The sequence below is a fragment of the Mustela lutreola genome, chromosome 6 (assembly GCF_030435805.1).
Source record: "Mustela lutreola isolate mMusLut2 chromosome 6, mMusLut2.pri, whole genome shotgun sequence".
Classification (NCBI taxonomy): domain Eukaryota; kingdom Metazoa; phylum Chordata; class Mammalia; order Carnivora; family Mustelidae; genus Mustela; species Mustela lutreola.
The window spans coordinates 14,910,934-14,926,617 of record NC_081295.1 but is presented as its reverse complement, the minus strand read 5'-3'; the positions used below and the strand labels follow the sequence as shown (position 1 = coordinate 14,926,617).

Sequence of the window (15,684 nt, the reverse complement as noted above, 5' to 3'; positions counted from 1 at the left end):
CTTCATCTGGCTGTGGACACTTGGGCTGCTTCTACTTTTAGGCTGTTGTGAATGGTGCTGCTGTGAACAAGAGAAGGGATCTCTCTCCATGACACCCTGCTTTCAGTTATTTTGGGTCTACATGCAGAAGTGGGATGGCTGGATCATCTGACAGCTATATTTTTAATGTTTTAAAGAAATACCATAACGTTTTCCGTAGCACTTGTGCCATTTCATATTCCCACCAAGTGTAAGGAGAGTCAATAATTTTTCAGTTGATCTTTTTCTTTTTTTTTCAAGATTTTACTTATTTATTTGACACAGAGAGACAGCTAGAGCAGGAACACAAGCAGGGGGAGTGGGAGAGGGAAAGCAGACCTCCTGCTCCCGATGTAGGGCTCGATCCCAGGACCCTGGGATCATGACCTGAGCTGAAGGTAGATGCTTAATGACTGAGCCACCAGGTGCCCCGATTTTTCAGTTGATCTTAAAGGAAAGGTAATAAATTGGGTTTTTGTCTCTAGTGTTAACCCATGTATGTCCAGTGTTTTTATTGCTCTAAAAGATATGTTCCCTATAGGAAACCATCAAACCACATCTTTTCACCTTTCTAATTTGTAAGGATTGTATATAGTAAGAAGACTATAAAAGAAAATGGTTTTCTATTTCTTCAGGTTGAACTTTCACAACCGACTCTGTAGGTAATTAAAATGAAGGTGATTTATTTACCTCCTGATTCTCTGGGCTCATGGTTAGCATCTTCCTAAACTTGCTAAATAATCATTAATTCTCAGCCAGTGGCTCATATTTCTTGATTTAGGCTTTTCATTGTTTTCTGAACATCTCTATCTCTGTATTTTGCTTCTTTGAAAACATATCCCTTTAGGGTAACCATGAATGAGTTATTATGTGAATTCCACCCGCCTATGCTTTCTTTTTCAAACAGTGGAAGTGCTAAAGTTAACCAAACTTGGACGTTAAAATATAAGCAGATCAATTACTATTGTTGCCATTGGGCTATTGGCTGGCTCTCCAGTACTCCAGGGAGACATGGTGCAATTCAAAGATCTCATCTTGGGGCGCCTGGGTGGCTCAGTGGATTAAGCCTCTTGCCTTTGGCTTGGGTCATGATCTCAGGGTCCTGGGATGGAGCCCACATTGGGCTCTCTGCTCAGCAGGGAACCTGCTTCCCCCCCCCATACCACCTGATGCTCAGTCCATTTGAAAAAAGATCTCCTCTTGATGAAAAAAGAACAATGAGTTCCTCTCCCCCCCCTTTTTTTAAAGAAATATGTAGCCCCAATATTTGATGGATTTAAGGGTTCTTTTGCCTCTATAGATTTGTGAGGATTCTATCATTCTAGACATAGTACATGAAGAGGATGATTGTTTAAAACTGTTCTTGTAACAACTAGAAGGGATTTTGGTAATTTTCTTAAATCTCATGATAGTTTTTGTGTTTTATAACATACTTTATGTACTTTACCCCAAAGTTAAATTTTCTAATATTTCAAGTTTGTTTTCCATCAAAATAGAGAGCACAGATACTCATTGAAGCCCTCTAGCTAACAGATAACATGACTGATTACATTCCATATGGTAGTTGAGAGTGAAGGGCTCTTGCCTTTGGCTTGGGTCATGATCTCAGGGTCCTGGGATGGAGCCCACATTGGGGCTGAGGAAGACTAAGGTAGATGAAGGGTGAAATTAGGGTGACCCTATGCAATGGATTTTAAGTTTTATCTTTATTAAAAATATTATTAGAGAAAACATAATATTGTATCTTTCTTTTCCATATCAACCTGGGATTTTAAATAAAGAGGAGGTAGACTGGGTCAAGGGCAGGGACTCTAGAGTCAGGGTTTGGTGCCACTTCAGTTACTGCCACTTACTAGCTGGGTAACACTGGGCAAACTTCTCAGAGCCTCACAGTCTCATCTGCAAACTACAGTTAGTAATGGGTTGTTATGCCACTTACATGAGTTAATATACGTAACTTGCTAGAACAATGTTCATTTGGGAGGATGTGCTATGTAAGATTTTGCTATTGATTTTCTAACCAGCCATGAGTTCTTAGATTGCTCTACGTATCTTGTGTTATCCCAGGCATCATGTTGTTGTCATCTGCAAAAATTAGAATTTTCTTCTTCCTGAATGGTTTTAAAAATCTGGACTTACCAAAGGTCTAAAATCCCTGATGGACTGAACATCAAAAGCTCTTAGATCATGAATGCGCAGGGAACACCGGAGATTCAGTGAGTCCATCACAAATATTTTCTGGGTGATTTTAAGTGTCCTTAATGAATGAATCATTGAGTAGGCAGATGGGCTGTGGGAGGCAAACCCCTAGTAAATTTTTTCTTTTACTATAGAAATACTTCTGAGCAGTAAATGTCCACCATTCATGACTATAAACATTTTTAAATAATAAAGTATATGCATATATTTTATATAGAAATATATATTGAATATAAACACTTTAATAATAAAGTTTATATTATATATAAATATATATTAAATATAAATGTTCTTTAATAATAAAGTAATCACTGTTTCTCTTTTCTGTGTTTCAACATATATTATCTCATCTGCTCTTCATAGCCATTTTTTCTCAGGACAGATAGATCGAATGCAGTACTGTATGTGAAAGTACTTTAAAAGCAATTTTTGACATCTTTATTGAGATGTATTTCACATAACATAAAATTCACCCATTTTAAAGTGTATACCATCTAGGGGTGTGTTTACAGAGTTACAAAGCCAATACCATAGTCCAATTTTATTTATATTTATTTATTTTTTTAAAGATTTTTTATTTTATATGTATTTGACAGACAGAGATGACAAGGAGGCAGAGAAGCAGGCAGAGAGATGGGGGAAACAAGCTCCCCGGAGAGCAGAGAGCCCGACGCAGGGCTCGATCCCAGGACCCAGGGATCATGATCTGAGCTGAAGGTAGAGGCTTTAACCCACTGAGCCACCCAGGTGCCCCACCATAGTCTAATTTTAGAGCATGCTCAACTCCTTTATGTTTTGGCGGGGTCCCATTCTGGACATTTCATATGAATGGACCAATATAGTATCTGGCCTTTTGTCTCTGGCTTGTTATCCATGTCGTAGCTGCTGTCAGTACTTCATTCCCTTTATGGCCAGATTATGATTCCATTGTATGGATGTACTCTATTTTGTTTTTCCATCATCCATTGATGGGCATTTGGGTTTCCACTTTTTGCCTATTATAATGAATGCTGCTATGAATGTTTGTGTACGAGTTTTTGTGTGGCCTTTTTTTTTTTTTTATGGTTTGGTTTGGTTTGGCTTGGTTTGGGGAGGGAGGAAAGAGAAAGAGGGAGGGGGGAGAGAGAGAGAGAGAGAGAATGAATCTCAAGCAGGCTCCATGACCAGTGTGGAGTCTGACATAGGCCTTGATCTCACAACCCTGAGATCATGATCTAAGCCAAAACCAAGAGTTAGATGCTCAACTGAAACTGACTGAGCCACCATGGACGTGTTTTTGATTCTGCTGGATGTATACCTAGGAATGGAATTGCTGACTCATACGGTAATGCTATGCTTAGCATTTTGAGCAACCAGCAAATGCTTGCACAATTTTTTATTCCAACTGTGTGAGAGTTTCAATTTCTCCACATCCTGGCTAACACTTGTTATTGCTTGTCTTTTTGATTTTAGCCATCACAACTGGTAGGAAGTAGTGAAAATACTTTTTTTTTTTTTAAATTAAAGAAAATACAATAGAGTAAATGTAAAATAGAAATAGCACAGAAAACATTGTTCAGGTCTGGCCTGCCTCCCAGTGTTATAATTTTTTCTATAGCCATCCAAAGTGGTCTCTGCATATAGAATAATCCTTATATATATAATTTAAAAGGTGCATATCTGAGAATATATACTTTCTTATATTATTCTTTTCCACTTAATATATTCTAGAGCAATTTCTTTCCTTTTTTTTAAAAGATTTTATTTATTTCTTTGACAGAGATCACAAGTAGGCAGAGAGGCACGCAGATAGAGTGAGAGGTAGAAGCAGGATCCCCGCCAAGCAGAGAGCCTGATGCAGGGCCCAATCCCAGGACCCTGGGATCATGACCTGAGCTGAAAGCAGAGGCTTCAACCCACTGAGCCACCCAGGTGGCCCAATATTTTAGAGCAATTTCTATAGAAGAATGTGTTGATCTACCTTATTCTTCTCACTCTCAGCAGAGAACTCCTTTTTGAGGATAGAAGAAATTCATATAAATAGTTATTTTCACTGTTTCCAGTATTTTGCTGTTACAACTAATGTCCCATGAACATCTTTGTGAGGTTGTCTTTGCATACATTTGTGAAGATACTCGTGGAAAAAATTAATTATGCTGCTTCATGTTCCCAGTGATAGGGGATGAAAGTACTTGTCAGACCATAGTCTCTCCAACATATAAAACCCTACATACATTAGAAAATAAAGCATGAAGGAATATCCCCAAATGTAGGAATGAGTTTATATAGCACAGTATCAAACATACCTTAAAGGCCATCAGATTTTTCTGTCATAGCCAATGTGGTACCTGAATTAATAGTTTAATAGTTTAATGAAAGTGAGTTTGACCTATAAAGATGAATCAAATATATATTATTATAAAGTTTGAAGTTAAACTTTCTCAATCTATTGAGGTTGAATCCCAGAAAGCTTTCAAATTTCTGAAATAAATTCAGGCATTGCAATAGTCTAAATTTGACTTAATAATCAGTAAAACCAGATGCTAGGTGAAATAGTGTGTTGGCCCATTTATCTATGCAGTTGACATGCATTAATCAGTTGCTGTATGTCAGGCAGAACTTCAAGTGCTAGAAAAAGGAAGGATGGTAAGAGATTTACATTGGTCCCAAGCAATATATGGTCTCAGTAAGGGAGACACATATAGAGAAATACTCATAAAGGAAATGGAATAGAGGTACGCACAGCTATAGGCAAGCTGTGTGTGTTAGTAGACTGCTCGCTTTTGGGAAGAGACCAAAAATACTTGTGGAAAACAAGAGTGGACATGGGGAGCATGCCATTTCTCTTTAAGCAAGAAACTTGGAAGTTGTACACAGTACTTCTCAAAATCCATTGGCAAGCCAATTCTAGCTGCAAGGCAGGCTAGGAAAATAAACCCTAGCTGGGTGACTCCACACCTCCATATTGCTCTGGAGGAAGTGGGGGTTGGACTTGGGCTCCATAGCCTGGGAGACAGATGGAGAGGCAGTATGGTGCCACTGTGATGTTTTCAACACTGTGGGGGAAAAGGAACCCCGAAACAGTTCCTTGTCAACACAGAGTTTATAGTCTGTCACAGACTACAACAAGTCACAGAGGCCCCAAGTTGTTAATGAGCTAGACTATTCTATATAAAATCTTACGGTGACATAATAATTATGATTCATGTGATCACATAATAGATGCTATACAATAGGATTTGTGTAAAATGCCAGTCGTGACATAGTTGCTTACACATGAAGGGAGTGAGGGAGGGAGAGAGGAGTGTGAACTGGTGCTGTCAAGAAGAGACCCTTAAGATATGTTTGATATTATGCAATGTAAACCAATACCTATTTTTAGGAAATATTTCCTCATGCATCATTTTTAAAATGTAGAATCATGGATTTATATATTCAAAATTCTCCGAGAAAAACATGGCTGTGGTTCTTTCTATCCATGTTTTTTTTAGGAATTAGATTTTTCTGGGTTGTGCATTTATGAGTATATATTTCCTTCAGTGAAAGTTTTCTGGAAAACAAAATTTACCCATGTATCTATTTCTGATAATCAACGCTGTTTAATAATTCTAAGCAGTGGCGAGTAATTTGCAGAGTATATTTAGTGGGAAGGGGACGATGAGAAGTGCTCTTCAGTGTTTTCTCCCCATTGTCTTCCCAGATTTGGGTCAATGCTCCCTGGTAACACTGGTGAGTAAGGAATGTTCAGAGTTCTAGATAGGGATTACCTTATTTTTAGGTATTTTATTTATATTTATTATTATTATTATTATTAACATATAATGTATTAATCATTTCAGGGGTACAAGTCTGTGATTCATCAGTCTTACACAGGACACAGCACTCACCATAGCACATAGCTTCCCTGATGTCCTTCCCCAACGACACCATCCCCTACACCCCTCTGCCCTCCAACAGCCCTCAGTTTGTTTCCTGAGATTGAGAGTCTCTTATGGTTTGTCTCCCTCTCTGATTTTTGTCTTGTTTCATTTTTTCTTCTCTTCCCCTATGATCCTCTGCCTTGTTTCTCAAATCCCACATATCAGTGATATTTCTAGGTATTTTAAAAGAGATATTTTGTGGTTTTTCTTTTAGAACCAGCAGAAGGACATCTCTGATGAAGAACATTTACCAGGTTTCCAATAAAAAAAAATTTTTAAGTGACCAGGTATAATTCTGCCAAGTTTTCCAAACAGTTTTCCTTTAGAGTGAGAAACAATCCTCTGATTAGTTTGAAGTAACATTCTCTTCTTTTGGAATGCTAACCTTAAAACAAGACCCATTGAGGCAGGTTTTTAATTTTGGCATCAAATGTACAATTTCTAAAGATATGGGACTAGAGAAGTCATTGCCATGCTTTGTTCTGGAAATCAGGTCTAATTTTATGACTATGATTTTTTAAAAAATCACTTTCTCTCAACTGGAAAGGTCAGAGTTCAGACTGTTTATCCTGCCTCTATAAGCTTTTGTTCCAGGAATCCAAGATTTATTTGAGGAGAAACCTGGAAACTAACCCAAGCAGAGAAAAAGAAATTGCTTTTGTGTGAAATGCAGTAAAAGAAGACAGTCTTGAGGAACTAGAATCTATGTAGGGAAATGGTCTCATCACAGTCTTCTGATACTTAAATAGCACTGCGTAGACTATTTAGATCTTTTTTTTTTTTTTTTAAGATTTTATTTATTTATTTGACAGAGAGAGATCACAAGTAGGCAGAGAGGCAGGCAGAGAGAGAGAGAGGAGGAAGCAGATTCCCTGCTGAGCAGAGAGCCCGATGCGGGACTCGATCCCAGGACCCTGAGATCATGACCTGAGCCGAAGGCAGCGGCTTAACCCACTGAGCCACCCAGGCGCCCTATTTAGATCTTTTTTAAAGAAAGATTTTATTTATTTATTTGAGAGAGAGAGACAGAGAGACAGGAAGAGCAGGGGGAAGGGCAGAGGGAGAAGGGCAAGCAGACTCCCTGCTGTGCGCAGAGCCTGACTTGGGGCTCCATCCCACAATCCTGAGATCTTGACCTGAGCCGAAGGCAGATGCTTAAGCGACTGAGCCATCTAGGTGCCCCTCCATAGATCATTAAATCTTAAGGAAGGAAGCATGACAGTCTGTCAGGTGTCATTATTAGTGGTTTCAATCTTTGGATGACCCTGACTTTGCCATATGACCCTGGGCAAATTTGCCTGAAATGGATAATATTAACTTCTTTAGTGAAAGGCTCTCCACTGGGATTTCCTACAGGTCATGATCTGTGGGATCCTAGCTACGAAATAGGAGGGAGCATATAATGATTTGTTTAAGATTTACATTTGTTTGATCAACAGTTGTACAGCTGGAAATTCATTCCTTGGACATTTGAGAGTTAAAGTCACTAATTCTGGATTTTTCTCTATTCATTCTCTATTCCTCAGTAATTCCCTTGCAATAACTCTACCCTTGTAGAAGGTGTTTAATGCAGACAGTAAGACACAAAGAGTCTTAGATTATGAATGGAAACAATGATGCATACAGGACATTTTTGTTGAATGTTTCATGGAATTATTATTGGAGAGTATTCTTAGAATGTCCCGAAGCTGCAAATTTAGAGAAAAAAAGTGGAAAGAATTAATATTCAAACTTGAAGACTTACCCGGTAAGTTTTACTTAACTGGTAAAACATGGTCCAATTTAAACAAAGTGTTTTTAGTATTCTCAGAACAAACATCCTACATAAACACAAATGGCGATATGAGACACAGATAGAACTTAGTTCACCGTGTTTTCCAGAACTGCTGTCTACCAGCCAGTTGGTATGGCACACCAAAGAGAAGAGAATTAAGAATGTGCTAATAGCAATGCATTTTGTAGCCCACTCTACCAGACAGGAACCTTAAAACAACATATTCTAATAGGAAGGTATTCTACTGAAATAATATTTTGAGCAGACTACTTAATATGCATGAGGAGGTTTACCTTTTCTTGCAGTGACCTTGTAGCTCTTCAAGATTTCTGTCTTTGTGTATTTAAGCAAAGGAGTTAGTTCTGTGTTTTGGCTGGCAAATTTTGCACATGTGTAGCTTTGGTGAAGGAGAGGTGTATGTGTGCCCTGTGGGTTGGTGAGGCAGCTTTACTGCAACAGTAGCTTTTAGCAGCTACCAGATTTGCTAAAAGCAGCCACGTCCAATTAGCAATAAGTGCCATGCACCTGCAGTTACTAGGAATTCAACCTCTTTAGAGGCTGAATCTTAATGTAGCCTTCTTTTTAAAAAAAAAAAATTTTTTTATTTTTAAATAGTAAAAATCTTGTGCCCTAGGAGAATAAAGAAAATTAGCAATTGCTATATAGAAACACTCTGAAATGTATTGTTACTATTGATTTAAATATAGAGCCAAATGGCATTTTAAAAAACCGTATTATTTAAAAACACTGTCTTCTCACAGTTCACTTCCAAATTTTAGATTTCATTTTCATATGAATATTGTAGTTGTTTTCTCAGAAATTTACAGTGTGGACACTGGTTCCCTATGTATGTTTCCATCATTTTCTGCAAAATCGTTCACCAAGATAATAAATGTTAACAATGCCAAATTGCAAAGACATAGAAAAAATCTTCAACTTCTTTTCAAGGTTTCAAATTCACTGCAATGGAAAGGACTCCTGTATACTATGAAAATGATATTTTCAACAAGTATTACTTATTTCAAAGTGTTTTCAACATTTTTTCCTTGAACATTTGATGCCCTTTCCCTGAAAATGTTTGTTTACACTCCGAAAGTATACCTGGGAGTTCTGGGCAGTATAATCTTCCTTCTTTGTTCTTTCCTGCTTTTTTTCTCTTTTAAAGGATATTATAGAACAAAGACATCTGTCAAGTTAAGCATTTTCTGGAGTGACTAGTTTCTAATTAGACTAATAGACTAATAAAATAATCCAATGCAACTGTATCTTCAAAAATTCTCAGTTATAATTCTTTTAAAAGTGCCAAGAACACCAAAATAATCGAGTCTGATGTAGAACATATAGTAGTTTTTAAAAAAATACTGTATTTATTTATTTATTTATTTATTTGAGAGAGAGCGAGCAGGGGGAGGAGAAGAGGGAGAGGGACAAGCAGACTCTGTGCTGAGTGTGGAGCCTGACATGGGGATTAATCTCGTGCCCCCAAGATCATGACCTGAGCCAAAATCAAGAGTTGGCTGTTTAACTGACTGAACCACCTGGGCTTGCTGAACATCTAGCTCAGTATATTTGCTGATCATATACTGAGATTGACCATAATGAAGAATAATTGACATCTTCAACTGTTGATGTGCTTTAAAGTTAGGATTGTCTCTCATGGTTCGTCTCTCAACGATGAGAGATTATGGACTCTGGGAAACAGGGTTTTAGAGGGGAGGGCAGTGTGGGGATGGGTGAGCCTGGTGATGGGTATTGAGGAGGGCATGGATTGCGTGGAGCACTAGATGGTAAGCACAAACATGAATCATGGACTCCTGATCATAACTAATGATGTACTGTATGGTGATTAACATGAGAAGGGAGACGAGGGAAATTGGAAGGGAAGATGAACCATGAGAGACTATGGACTCTGAAAAACAGTCTGAGGGTTTTCAAGGGGCGGGGGGTGGGATGTTGGGTGAGCCAGGAGGCGGGTATTTTGGAGGGCACGTATGGCATGGAGCTCTGGGTTTGGTGCATAAACAATGAATTCTGTTATGCTGAAAAGAAATTAATAAAAAAAAAGAAAAATGGAGAAAAAAGTTAGGCTTGGATATCACAGAAAGAAGATCCTACAAACTGTCACTGTTTTGGTGTGTACTGCCCATCTTTGAGAACTCAGCAATTTCTATATGCATAAATTCCATTTTGGAAAAAATATGCAAATGGGGAGTTATTCCCCAAGTTGGTTATTTTATTGAATTTGAATAGGCTGGTTTCCAACAAGTATCATCACTTGAGGTGCCTAGATAATGCTGTGGTGTAAGTGGGCATATGCAATTATTTAGGTAAAAGTTTGGTTGAAGTTTATTGATGTGGAATTTCTAAATCCTGCAGTTTCTGGTTTATCTTGTTTATGTGGAAAATAATGGAAGCACACAGTCAGTTAAGTCCTCCTCCTCCGGCTTCCCTCTTTCTATCTTTTTTTTTTTTTTTTTAAGATTTTATTTATTTATTTGACAGACAGAGATCACAATTAGGCAGAGAGGCAGGCGGAGAGAAAGAGAGGGGGAAGCAGGCTCTCCGCTGAGCAGAGATCCCGATTCGGGGCTCGATCCCAGCACACTGAGATCATGCCCTGAGCTGAAGGCAGAGGCTTAACACACTGAGCCACCCAGGCGCCCCTTCCCTCTTTTGTTCTTACCTGTATTTGCCCTTGCTGGCATGTCCTTAGAACCCATATCATGTCTATCAGCGACATCAAGTCTGCTGCTGTGGGAATCAGTAGGACTTTATGATGCTTCAGATGGGATTGACTGTGGTAATGCAGGGTGAGGAGCTGGAGAGGGGTCTGAATTTACTAGGCGATAAGACTGGGGGAGACATCTGAGATGTTCATCCAAACAGGAAGTCATCAGAATTAGCAGCAGGGAGAGAAAAATAGAAGACAGAAACGCACAGAAGGATAGTCAACAGAAATATTCATTTTTGCATTGCAGGTTTGATTTGAAGAAGGAGAAAGTTTATTTTTTTTTTAAAGATTTTATTTATTTATTTGAGAGAGAGAGAGAGAATGAGAGGGGAGAAGGTCAGAGGGAGAAGCAGACTTGCTATGGAGCTGGGAGCCCAATGTGGGACTTGACCCCAGGACTTTGGGATCATGACCTGAGCTGAGGCAGTTGCTTAACCAACTGAGCCACCCAGGTGGCCTGGGGAAAGTTCATTGTTAAGAAAGAAAGAAAAGTCACCTGCAGTGTTCTAAGTCTAGAAACTAGAAGGTACCTGTACCTCACATGAAGTTAAGCCTGTTGTTTTTAGCTAAGAAATATTACTATTAGGTCTTCCTGTCACTGGGGAGAAAATAAAACTCTCTTTTTCTAACATAATATTTATGAAATAAAAGACAACTGAATATGATAAAGTATCCCCCCTGAGATCTAATTATTTAGCCAAAAACTTGATCGATTTCTTTTGCTCAGGCTAGCAGCCATATATTTGAGCAGCAGTCAGTTCTCATTGACCTTACTCATTGCTAAATCCAATGTCAGTTTTCAGTCCTTATTTTTTTGACCTGTCAGCCACATCTGACCCAGTTGGTCACTGCCTTCATCTGGAGACGTCTCTTCACTTGGCCGCCAGCATACTCTGTTTTCCTTCCTGTCCTTCTCAGTCTCCTCTGCTGGTTCCTCCTTATTTCCACAATCTCTCAGAGTTGGAACTCTCCTACATCCATTCCCCTCCTCCTCCTCCTCCTCCTCCTTTTCCTCCTCCTCCTCCTCCTCTTCTTCCTCTTCTTCTGTCTCAATTATACCTGGTGTCATGGTTTTAAATACTATCTATCTTTTGTAGACTATACACAAAAATAAACTCAAAATAGATTCAAGACCTAAATATGAGACCTGAAACCATAAAACTCCTAGAATAAAATGTTTATTTCTTTGCAGTAATTTCTTTAACATGGGCCATAGAAAATTAAACTATTGGTACTAGACAAAAAAGTTCTGCATAACAAAGGAAACCATCAGCAAGACAAAAAGGCAGCTTACTGAATGGGAGAGGATATTTGCAAATGACTTATCCAATAAGGGGTTACCACCCAAAATATATAAATAACTTATGCAACTCAACACCAAAAGAACAAATAATTCAATTAAAAAATGGCAGAGTACCCGAAGAGACATTTTTTCCAAAGAAGACATACAGATGGCTAACAGACACATGAAAAAATGCTCAACATAATTCATCATTAGGGAAATTCAAATTAAAACCACAATGAGCTATCACTTTAAACCTGTCAGAATGGCTAAAATAAAAAACACAAGAAATAATGAGTCCCATTAACAGATGAATGGATAAAGAAAATGTACGCACACACACACACATACACACACACGTATACATACATTGGGATATTATGCAGCCAAAAAAAATGAAATCTTGCCATTTGCAATGATGTAGATGGAAATCGAGGGTATTATGCTAAGCGAAATAAGTCAATCAGAGAAAAACAATGATCATATGATCTCACTGATATGAGGAATTAGAGAAACAAGACAGAAGATCATAGGGGAAGGGAAGGAAAAATGAAACAAGATGAAACCAGAGAGAGAGAGACAAACCATAAGAGACTTTAATCTCAGGAAACAACCTGAGGGTTGCTGGAGTGGGGGGGGGGTGGGAGGGATGGGGAGGCTGGGTGATGGACATTGGGGAGGGTATGTGCTATGGTGAGTGTTGTGAAGTGTGTAAGACTGATGAATCACAGACCTGTACCTCTGAAACAAATAATATATTGTATGTTAATTAAAAAAAAGAAATAATGAGTGTTGGTGAGGATGTGGAAAAAAAGGAACCCTTGTACACTGTTGGTAGGAATGTGAATTAGTGTATCTACTATGGAAAAACAGTATAGAGATTCATCAAAAAATAAAACTATCATATGACCCATTAATTACACTACTGAATATTTACCCAGAGAAAAAGAAAACACTAATTAGAGAAGATACATGCACCCCTGTGTCTATTACAGTAGTGTTTATGATAACCAAGATATAGAAACAATCCAAGTGTCCCTCAATAGATGAATGGATAAAGAAGAGATAGTATATATACAGTGGAATATTACTAAGCCATAAAAAGAATGAAATCTTGCCATTTGAAACAATATGGATGGACCTAGAGTGTATCATGTGAAGTGAAATAAGTCAGACTGAGAAAGATAAATACCATGTGATTTCACTCATATGTAGAATTTAAGAAACAAAACAAATGAACAAACAAAGAAAAAAAGGCAAAAAGCAGACTCTTATACGGAGAACAAACTGGCGATTGCTATTGGGAAGGTAGGTGGGACTGATGGATGCAATAGGTGAATGGGATTAAAGGGTATGCTCATCTTGGTGAGCACTGAGAAATACACAGAATTGTTGCATCAGTATATTGTATACCTGAAACTAATATAACATTGTCAATTACACTTTGATTAAATACATACATGCATACATACCATATATCACTCTCTTTCCCTTTGGACTTTAGACTTGTCCATCCAACTGCCTACTTCATATCCTTGCATGGGTGTCTAAGAGGTTTCTCAATTTAACACGTCTGAAAACACATCCCTAATACCGCCTCCCCCAAGCCTGTTCATCTCATAACACATCCCACCTTGATTTATGGCAAATCCTTCTTCCACTTCTCATGCCAAAAGCCATGGAGTAATTCTCAGTGCCTCCATACCATCCATCTAAATACCAGAAAGTCCTGTGGACTTTATGATCAATTACATCTGGAATTTAGCCACTTTATTCCACTGCCTCTTGCCTGGAATGCTGTAGCAGTCTGTGACTACCTTCCCTGCTTGGGCCTTTCCGGCTCCTCAACGGTCAGCTCTATCCTTTAAAACGGAAGTCACACCATGTCATGACTCTTCTTCTCTGAAAACTTCCCAATAGCTTTCTCTTTCGCTCAGGAAAAGCCAAATCTGTTTCCGACCCATCCTTACCTTTCTGACTTATTGCTAACTCTTTACTTATTCTAGGCATACTGACCTCTTTACTGTGCTGGGACACACTGGACATGCCTCTGACCCAGAACTTGGCCATTTGCTAGTTCCTCAAACTCATGGCTCGTTCCTTCGTTTTCGTGAGATTATTAATTAACGTTTACCTGGGGTGAGGGCTTCCCTGGCCACCCTATTTAAAATCGCCACTTTCTCCATCTTCTCCCCTCCTTGCTGCACACACCACTGCATTTCCTTCCTTAGTTTTCTTTCATTACCACCTTCTAACTTACTCTCTACTTATTCTTCTGTCTCCTTACATAAGAATATAAGTTCTGTGAGGGCAGGGTTCTTTATTTTGTTTATTGCTGTATGCCTAGTAGTTAGAACAGTGTCTGGCATGTAGTAGGCATTCAGTTAATGTTTCTTGGATGAATTGAAAATAGTAAATGATGATTGGTCAAAAGAAATGAGATGACCTCATGATGTATCATTCCTTGATTGGATGAGGTAGGACATGCGTGTGTGGCAGGGGGAGGGGTTTCAGATCCTACAACAGTGATCTCGCCTCTCTACGTGGTGGGTCCCATTCCCCACTCCTGAATCAAATCAAAACTACCCTCGAGCATACTTTTTACTAGTGCTGAGGCTATTTTAACATTCCATTAAAAACCCATTTAAAATACAAAAACAAGGCTGTATTACTTTAATTCTGACCTTAGTAGACTCTCAGTTTTATAACTGTTTAGAGAAAATGTGGAAAGGTTGGATATATTTGCTGGCCCCAATCTTTTCATTACTCATCTCTATAAAAGAGGCTTTTAGGGACGTATTAAAAAGTTTCCAGCGCCCTTGTCTCTTGCTTTCCCTCTCCTCTTCCTTTTTTGCACCCCAAAGGGTTGAAAGCAAGACCCTGAGAGTCTGGAGGAAATGTGCTTCGGTGAGAGCTGGCTTGAGAGGAGCTGGCCTAGAACCTTGGATCCTGCCTTCGGAACTGTGACACAAATTACTTCTCCTAACAGAGTGAGCTCATGCGTGTTCTCTCTCCTGAGAACCCATTTAGCTGTTGTTTCCCCTAGAAGGAGAAGTTCTCTCTTGGATGCTGTCCTTGTTCGTGTCTTCTCCCCCGCTTTTCTTCATGTCTGACCAGAACAAAGATGAAAGCTTTGGTGCCAAGAGCAGGTGTTGCCACCACACAGGCAAAAAATACGTAGAGTGGAGTGTTGTCTGTTCAACTGAGAAAGCAGGTAGCATTTGAGACAAACGGAAAGCCAGGAATGACTTCATCCACTTCCTGTCATAAGGCAATAGTCTGACCTTGAGGAACCTATTAAAGTGTGCTTCCAAACACAGAGGCCATGTCTAGGACTTGGTGTGGACTGGTATTTACCCCCAGCTGTATTCAGAAACAAGGTAGCTTATTAAACTATACGGTAGCTTGTAAAATGTTAGGGATACAAGGCAAGGTCTCCCAAATCACTGGGAGTTTGGAAGTTCAGCGTTCGTGCCGTGTGAATTCTTTGGCTTCTTGTGGCTATTTAGCATTCTTTAGAGGCACCTGCATGAGAGAAATTTAACAGGGATTTTGTGAAGTTTTGTTCATTATAGACTGGACTGTTTGTTTTTTCCTAATAGAGGTATGGAGAGAGACATGAAGAAGAAAACCACTTTTATTAATATAGATGCCTTAGGAGGGCTCCTTTCATGAGTGGGGCTTAAAATATGCTTATCCCTTCAGTTTTTTAAAGCATTTAATATTCGTCAATTTGTTCTTCCTAGGTTGTTCCATAATACGACAGAATAGTAATAATGAT

At 38.8% G+C, this 15,684-nt stretch overlaps 1 protein-coding gene across 5 annotated transcripts in view; it reads left to right on the top strand.

Moving 5' to 3' along the window:
- The window catches only part of ESR1 (estrogen receptor 1), a 427,341-nt gene that overhangs the window by 60,789 nt on the left and 350,868 nt on the right, over window positions 1-15,684 (top strand). The window lies entirely within an intron of this gene.